Source organism: Petromyzon marinus, unplaced genomic scaffold (genome assembly GCF_048934315.1).
Source record: "Petromyzon marinus isolate PM22_M1 ecotype Great Lakes invasive population unplaced genomic scaffold, UKy_Petmar_22M1.pri1.0 PM_G_Scaffold_88, whole genome shotgun sequence".
In the NCBI taxonomy this organism is placed as follows: domain Eukaryota; kingdom Metazoa; phylum Chordata; class Hyperoartia; order Petromyzontiformes; family Petromyzontidae; genus Petromyzon; species Petromyzon marinus.
Window position 1 is genome coordinate 311,509 of NW_027423044.1, and position 8,156 is coordinate 319,664.

The 8,156-nt window shown below is 50.7% G+C and overlaps 1 long non-coding RNA gene across 1 annotated transcript; it reads left to right on the forward strand.

Annotated features, from left to right (window-relative positions):
* Positions 1-967: 967 nt before the first annotated feature.
* Positions 968-7,928, forward strand: LOC142921732 (uncharacterized). The gene is made up of 3 exons (XR_012939631.1): positions 968-4,265; positions 4,902-5,246; positions 7,036-7,928. It is a non-coding gene; the product is annotated as an uncharacterized LOC142921732 (long non-coding RNA).
* Positions 7,929-8,156: the final 228 nt, after the last annotated feature.

Consider the following 8,156-nt stretch of genomic DNA (forward strand, 5'->3'; position numbering starts at 1 on the left):
AGAATATTAATCCATTACGCAAGCGTGTTGTTAACAAGACGAGACAGATACATCGATCAAAGATTTGCACCATCTTACAGGTACGTATTCCAATATTTGTGCTTTAGACAACAAATATGTACCAATGCATTCAACTCGGCCGCACAGCAAGAAGCAGACCGCACTATTTCTTGGCGCGCTGCCTCTGTACCTAGCCTGGCACAGCAGTCAACCCATGGCACTTTGTGGGTCTGTCCCGTGACCTGTACCTAGCCTGGCACAGCAGTCAACCCATGGCACTTTGTGGGTCTGTCCCATGACCTGTACCTAGCCTGGTACAGCAGTCAACCCATGGCACCTGCTGGGTCTGTCCCGTGACCTGTACCTAGCCTGGCACAGCAGTCAACCCATGGCAACTGCTGGGTCTGTTGTTGGAATCGAATCGATTCAAAGGCAATGTGCCGAGTGGGTGTTGGAATCGTATCGATTCAGAGGCAACGTGTCGGCGGGTGGATGTTTGAATCGAATCGATTCAGAGGCAATGTACAGGAGGGTGAATGTTGGAATCGAATCTATTCAGAGGCAATGTGCAGGCGGGGTGGGTGTTGGAATCGAAAAACGTTTATTCGTGACTACGAATCGAATCGTCCATGAAAGTTTCAATAAAACGCGGGAACACGAACTGCCCCGAGACCCAATCAGCGGCGAGTTTTGTGTCACTTAGAGGCAGCCATCATCACCCCTCCCCTCACCTCCCTCGGCCTACAGCCAATCAGATGCGAGCATCACCCCTGACCACCCCTCTCGGCCCATAACCAATCAGAGGCGAGCATCACCCCCTTCCCCTCCCTCCTCGGCCCACAGCCAATCAAAGGTGAGCATCATCACCCCTCCCCTCACCTCCCTCGGCCTACAGCCAACCAGAGGCGAGCACCATCCTCTCCCGCAGCCAATGGGAGGCGAGTTCAGGGGGCAAAGGTCGCGAAATTTCAGAATTTGTCGATGGCCGCCTCGAAGGCCTCCACTTAGGCTGCGACTTTAACCATTTAACTGTACGACTTTAAACATGAAACTACAAATAAACAACGACTATACAACAGCTATACAGCGACGACTATACAACAGCACAACAACGACTATACAACAGCTATACAACAACGACTATACAACAGCTATACAACGACAACTAAACAACAGCACAACAACAACTATACAACAGCTATACAACGACGACTAAACAACAGCTATACAACGACTATACAACAGCTATACAACGACGACTATACAACAGCTATACAACGACTATACAACAACTATACAACAACGACGACTAAACAACAGCACAACAACGACTATACAACAGCTATACAACGACGACTGAACAACAGCACAACAACGACTATACAACAGCTATACAACGACGACTATACAACAGCACAACGACGACTATACAACAGCTATACAACGACGACTATACAACAGCACAACAACGACTATACAACAGCTATACAACGACGACTATACAACAGCACAACAACGACTATACTACAGCTATACAACGACTCTACAACAGCTATACAACGACTACTAAACAACAGCACAACAACGACTATACAACAGCTATACAACGACGACTAAACAACAGCACAACAACGACTATACAACAGCTATACAACGACGACTAAACAACAGCACAACAACGACTATACAACAGCTATACAACGACGACTATACAACAGCACAACAACGACTATACTACAGCTATACAACGACTCTACAACAGCTATACAACGACGACTAAACAACAGCACAACAACGACTATACAACAGCTATACAACGACGACTAAACAACAGCACAACAACGACTATACAACAGCTATACAACGACGACTAAACAACAGCACAACAACGACTATACAACAGCACAACAACGACTATACAACATCTATACAACGACGACTAAACAACAGCACAACAACGACTATACAACAGCTATACAACGACGACTAAACAACAGCACAACGACGACTATACAACAGCTATACAACGACGACTATACAACAGCACAACAACGACTATACAACAGCTATACAACGACGACTATACAACAGCACAACAACGACTATACTACAGCTATACAACGACTCTACAACAGCTATACAACGACGACTAAACAACAGCACAACAACGACTATACAACAGCTATACAACGACGACTAAACAACAGCACAACAACGACTATACAACAGCTATACAACGACGACTAAACAACAGCACAACAACGACTATACAACAGCTATACAACGACGACTAAACAACAGCACAACAACGACTATACAACAGCTATACAACGACGACTAAACAACAGCACAACAACGACTATACAACAGCACAACAACGACTATACAACAGCTATACAACGACGACTAAACAACAGCACAACAACGACTATACAACAGCTATACAACGACGACTAAACAACAGCACAACAACAACTATACAACAGCTATACAACGACGACTAAACAACAGCACAACAACGACTATACAACAGCTATACAACGACGACTAAACAACAGCACAACAACGACTATACAACAGCACAACAACGACTATACAACAGCTATACAACTACGACTAAACAACAGCACAACAACGACTATACAACAGCTATACAACGACGACTAAACAACAGCACAACAACGACTATACAACAGCTATACAACGACGACTAAACAACAGCACAACAACGACTATACAACAGCTATACAACGACGACTAAACAACAGCACAACAACGACTATACAACCGCTATACAACGACGACTAAACAACAGCACAACAACGACTATACAACAGCACAACAACGACTATACAACAGCTATACAACTACGACTAAACAACAGCACAACAACGACTATACAACAGCTATACAACTACGACTAAACAACAGCACAACAACGACTATACTACAGCTATACAACGACGACTATACAACAGCACAACAACGACTATACAACCGCTATACAACGACGACTAAACAACAGCACAACAACGACTATACAACAGCACAACAACGACTATACAACAGCTATACAACAACGACTATACTACAGCTATACAACAACGACTATACAACAGCTATACAACGACGACTAAACAACAGCACAACAACGACTATACAACAGCTATACAACGACGACTATACAACAGCACAACAACGACTATACAACAGCTATACAACGACTCTACAACAGCTATACAACGACGACTAAACAACAGCACAACAACGACTATACAACAGCTATACAACGACGACTAAACAACAGCACAACAACGACTATACAACAGCTATACAACGACTATACAACAGCTATACAACGACGACTAAACAACAGCTATACAACAACGACTATACAACAGCTATACAACGACGACTATACAACAGCACAACAACGACTATACAACAGCTATACAACTACGACTAAACAACAGCACAACAACGACTATACTACAGCTATACAACGACGACTATACAACAGCACAACAACGACTATACAACAGCTATACAACAACGACTATACTACAGCTATACAACAACGACTATACAACAGCTATACAACGACGACTAAACAACAGCACAACAACGACTATACAACAGCTATACAACGACGACTATACAACAGCACACCAACGACTATACAACAGCTATACAACGACTCTACAACAGCTATACAACGACGACTAAACAACAGCACAACAACGACTATACAACAGCTATACAACGACGACTAAACAACAGCACAACAACGACTATACAACAGCTATACAACGACGACTAAACAACAGCACAACAACGACTATACAACAGCTATACAACGACGACTAAACCACAGCACAACAACGACTATACAACAGCTATACAACGACTATACAACAGCACAACAACGACTATACAACAGCACAACAACGACTATACAACAGCACAACAACGACTATACAACAGCTAGACAACGACGACTATACAACAGCACAACAACGACTATACAACAGCTATACAACGACGACTGAACAACAGCACAACAACGACTATACAACAGCTATACAACGACGACTATACAACAGCACAACAACGACTATACAACAGCTATACAACGACGACTAAACAGCACAACAACGACTATACAACAGCTATACAACGACGACTAAACAACAGCACAACAACAACAACTTCTCCGGCGATGTCTACGATGGACAAAGAGAACTCGCGCGCCTCAGCTGCCCAAGGTTCGAGTGCTTTTGAGGGCGAATTTTTTTTTAAAATTTGTTTTAATTTATTTTAGTCGAAAAATGTTTTAAGTTTTTAATTTCATTTAGTCGAATATTTTTTTTAATTTAAAGTCGAACATTTTTTATTTAAAGCTTTCGTGACTGCAGCCGCCCACACCTCCTGCACCACCACCACCACCCCAGCCGCCCACATCTCCTGCACCACCACCACCCCAGCCGCCCACATCTCCTGCACCACCACCCCAGCCGCCCACACCTCCTGCACCACCACCACCCCAGCCGCCCACACCTCCTGCACCACCACCCCAGCCGCCCACACCTCCTGCACCACCACCACCCCAGCCGCCCACATCTTCTGCACCACCACCACCCCAGCCGCCCACACCTCCTGCACCACCACCACCACCCCAGCCGCCCACACCTCCTGCACCGCCACCACCACCCCAGCCGCCCACACCTCCTGCACCACCACCACCACCACCCCAGCCGCCCACACCTCCTGCACCACCACCACCCCAGCCGCCCACATCTCCTGCACCACCACCACCACCACCCCAGCCGCGCACATCTCCAGCACCACCACCACCACCCTGGCTGCCCCCCCTAACATCACGGCCCCCCCTTCCACCGCAGCGCTGGCGGCCCCCCCCTCGCGGCCGCGGCTCGTGACGCCGGTGCGCCGCTCGGCGCGGATCCACGCGGCGGGGGGGGCGGTGGGGGGGGGGCGACCCCCCCGGGGAGGGCCCTGAGGGACGGCGACACGGTGGGAGGCATTGCGGAGCTGCTGCTGGCAGCGGCCTACGCGGAGGAGGAGGAGGCAGACGAGGTGGTGGTGCAGGAGGGCGCTGCTGGCAGGGGAGGGAGGGGGGGGGGGAGAGGCGGCGTCACCGCACGAGGTTCCTGCTGAGGGCCAACGCGGCGCTGGGGGACAACGCCCCCCAGCAGCAGCAGCAGCTCGGGCTACTGGGGGGCTGGGCGGTGAGCGGAGTGAGATGAGTGGTGGGGTGAGCGGAGGGGTGAGTGGAGGGGTGAGCGGAGGGGTGAGTGGAGGGGTGAGTGAGATGAGTGGAGGGGTGAGCGGAGGGGTGAGCGGAGGGGTGAGTGGGTGAGTGAGATGAGTGGAGGGGTGAGTGGGGTGAGTGGAGGGGTGAGTGGGTGACTGGGTGAGTGAGATGAATGGAGGGGTGAGTGGGGTGAGTGGAGGGGTGAGTGAGTGAGATGAGTGGAGGGGTGAGTGGTGGGGTGAGTGGAGGGGTGAGTGGGTGAGTGAGATGAGTGGAGGGGTGAGTGGAGGGGTGAGTGGGATAAGTGGAGGGGTGAGTGGGTGACTGGGTGAGTGAGATGAGTGGAGGGGTGAGTGGGGTGAGTGGAGGGGTGAGTGAGATGAGCGGAGGGGTGAGTGGGGTGAGTGGAGGGGTGAGTGAGATGAGTGGAGGGGTGAGCGGAGGGGTGAGTGGAGGGGTGAGTGGAGGGGTGAGTGAGATCAGTGGAGGGATGAGTGGAGGGGTGAGTGAGATGAGTGGAGGGGTGAGCGGAGGGGTGAGCGGAGGGGTGAGTGGAGGGGTGAGTGAGATGAGTGGAGGGGTGAGCGGAGGGGTGAGCGGAGGGTGAGCGGAGGGGTGAGTGGAGGGGTGAGTGGGTGACTGGGTGAGTGAGATGAGTGGAGGGGTGAGTGGGGTGAGTGGATGGGTGAGCGGAGGGGTGAGCGGAGTGGTGAGTGGAGGGGTGAGTGAGATGAGTGGAGGGGTGAGCGGAGGGGTGAGCGGAGGGGTGAGTGGAGGGGTGAGTGGGTAACTGGGTGAGTGAGATGAGTGGAGGGGTGAGCGGAGGGGTGAGTGGAGGGGTGAGTGGAGGGGTGAGTGGATGGGTGAGTGAGATGAGTGGAGGAGTGAGTGGAGGGGTGAGTGAGATGAGTGGAGGGGTGAGTGAGATGAGTGGAGCGGTGAGTGGAGGGGTGAGTGGAGGGGTGAGTGGGGGGGTGAATGGGGTGACTGGGTGAGTGAGATGAATGGAGGGGTGAGTGAGATGAGTGGTGGGGTGAGTGGAGGGGTGAGTGGAGGGGTGACTGGGTGAGTGAGATGAGTGGAGGAGGGGAATGTTTCTGCAGCTGGCTGATGGCCTGTGGTGCTGTCCACCCCCCTATCTCCCCACCCCGGAGTGCCCTACAGTGCTGCCCTTAATTGCTACTCCCAACAGAACTTGCCACAAAAGTGTGCTGAGGCTACTGGGGGTGCCTTTGTCTTTGTATAGGCTGCCTGTCCTCCTCGCATCGCGTGTCACCAAGGCCACGTGGTTTGCTGTGCGTTTCAAGCTTTATTATCCAGCCACTCCGAGCGTAGCTGCCGTCACTACACACGCCACGTGATGGGGGCACGGCCACGCCCACTGGTGGGGCACGGCCACGCCCACTAGTGGGGCCCCTCGGCGCGAGGGTTTCCCGACGTTCAATTGCTGACCAGGATCGGAGGTCAGAATGAAACCACCAGATTCTGATGTTTATTTCTGCATTCACAAACGATGAGGATCATCAACCTCGTCAACCTCATCATCTTCCCCTAGGAGGGAGCTCGAGAGCGATGGGTGACAGGGTGAGCTCGGAGCGACCCCACAAACTTTCACCACTTTTGCTCGACTCACCATTACCGCCACCACATGGACAAACCCCGCACGCACGCAACAATATTTACACGCCGCAAGACAAAGGTCCACCACCACCACCCCCCCCCCCCTCTCTATCTCGCTCCCCCTACCCTATGGCTTGGAACAGACTGGCGAGCGACGTTTAGCGGCGAAGGCGGGCAGGGGGGGCGCCCAGTAATCATCGCCAGCACCCGCAGCCACCTTAATCTCCCCAGTGGCGATGTTCACGATACGTACGGCGTGAAAGAAGTTCGACATGCACCATACGGCCGCCACCACTACCGCCATCACTACCACCACCGCGCGTCACTGTAGACACACACAGACACATAGACACATGCAGACACATAGACACACACAGAGACACATAGACACAGACACATAGACAAACACACAGACAGACACACGCAGAGATATATAGACACAGACATACACAAGACACATAGACACACGCAGAGACACAGACACACAGAGACACAGGCACACGCAGAGACACATAGACACACACGCAGAGACACATAGACACACACAAAGACACAGACACACGCAGAGATACATAGACACAGACACACACAAGACACAGACACACGCAGAGACACAGACACACAGAGACACAGGCACATGCAGAGACACACAGACACACACGCAGAGACACATAGACACACACACACAAAGACACAGACACACGCAGAGATACATAGACACAGACACACACAAGACACATAGACACACGCAGAGACAGACACACACAGAGACACAGGCACATGCAGAGACACACGCAGAGACACAGACACAGACACACACAAACATACTCACAGACACATAGACACACACACAGAGACACAGACACATATAGACAGGCGTGTCTGTGTGTCTGCCAGGATAAGTAAAAAAAGGTGTCGTCTATCGACTTGGAAATAATCCCACGGGAACGCTGTCTCGAGAAAGAGATGACCGATAAAAGTGTTTTGAAGTTATATCCGTTGACTTGTGAGCCGAATAAATCCTGTGTTCTTCACACATTGAGTCTCATCATCGTTTTTCTTTTCTTACCTATAAAAGGCATTTTTTCTGTGTGTCTGTCTGTCTCTGTGTGGACGCACACTTGCTCGTGAACCGTGGAGTTTACGTTTAAAAAAAGTAGCCGGGTACCACGCCGCAAGCCCCGTGGTGAGCCAGCACCATTCCGTTTTCCCATCCGTAAACTTTAAAATTGTTAAATTAACAATTTATTGCTATTTCGCAGTA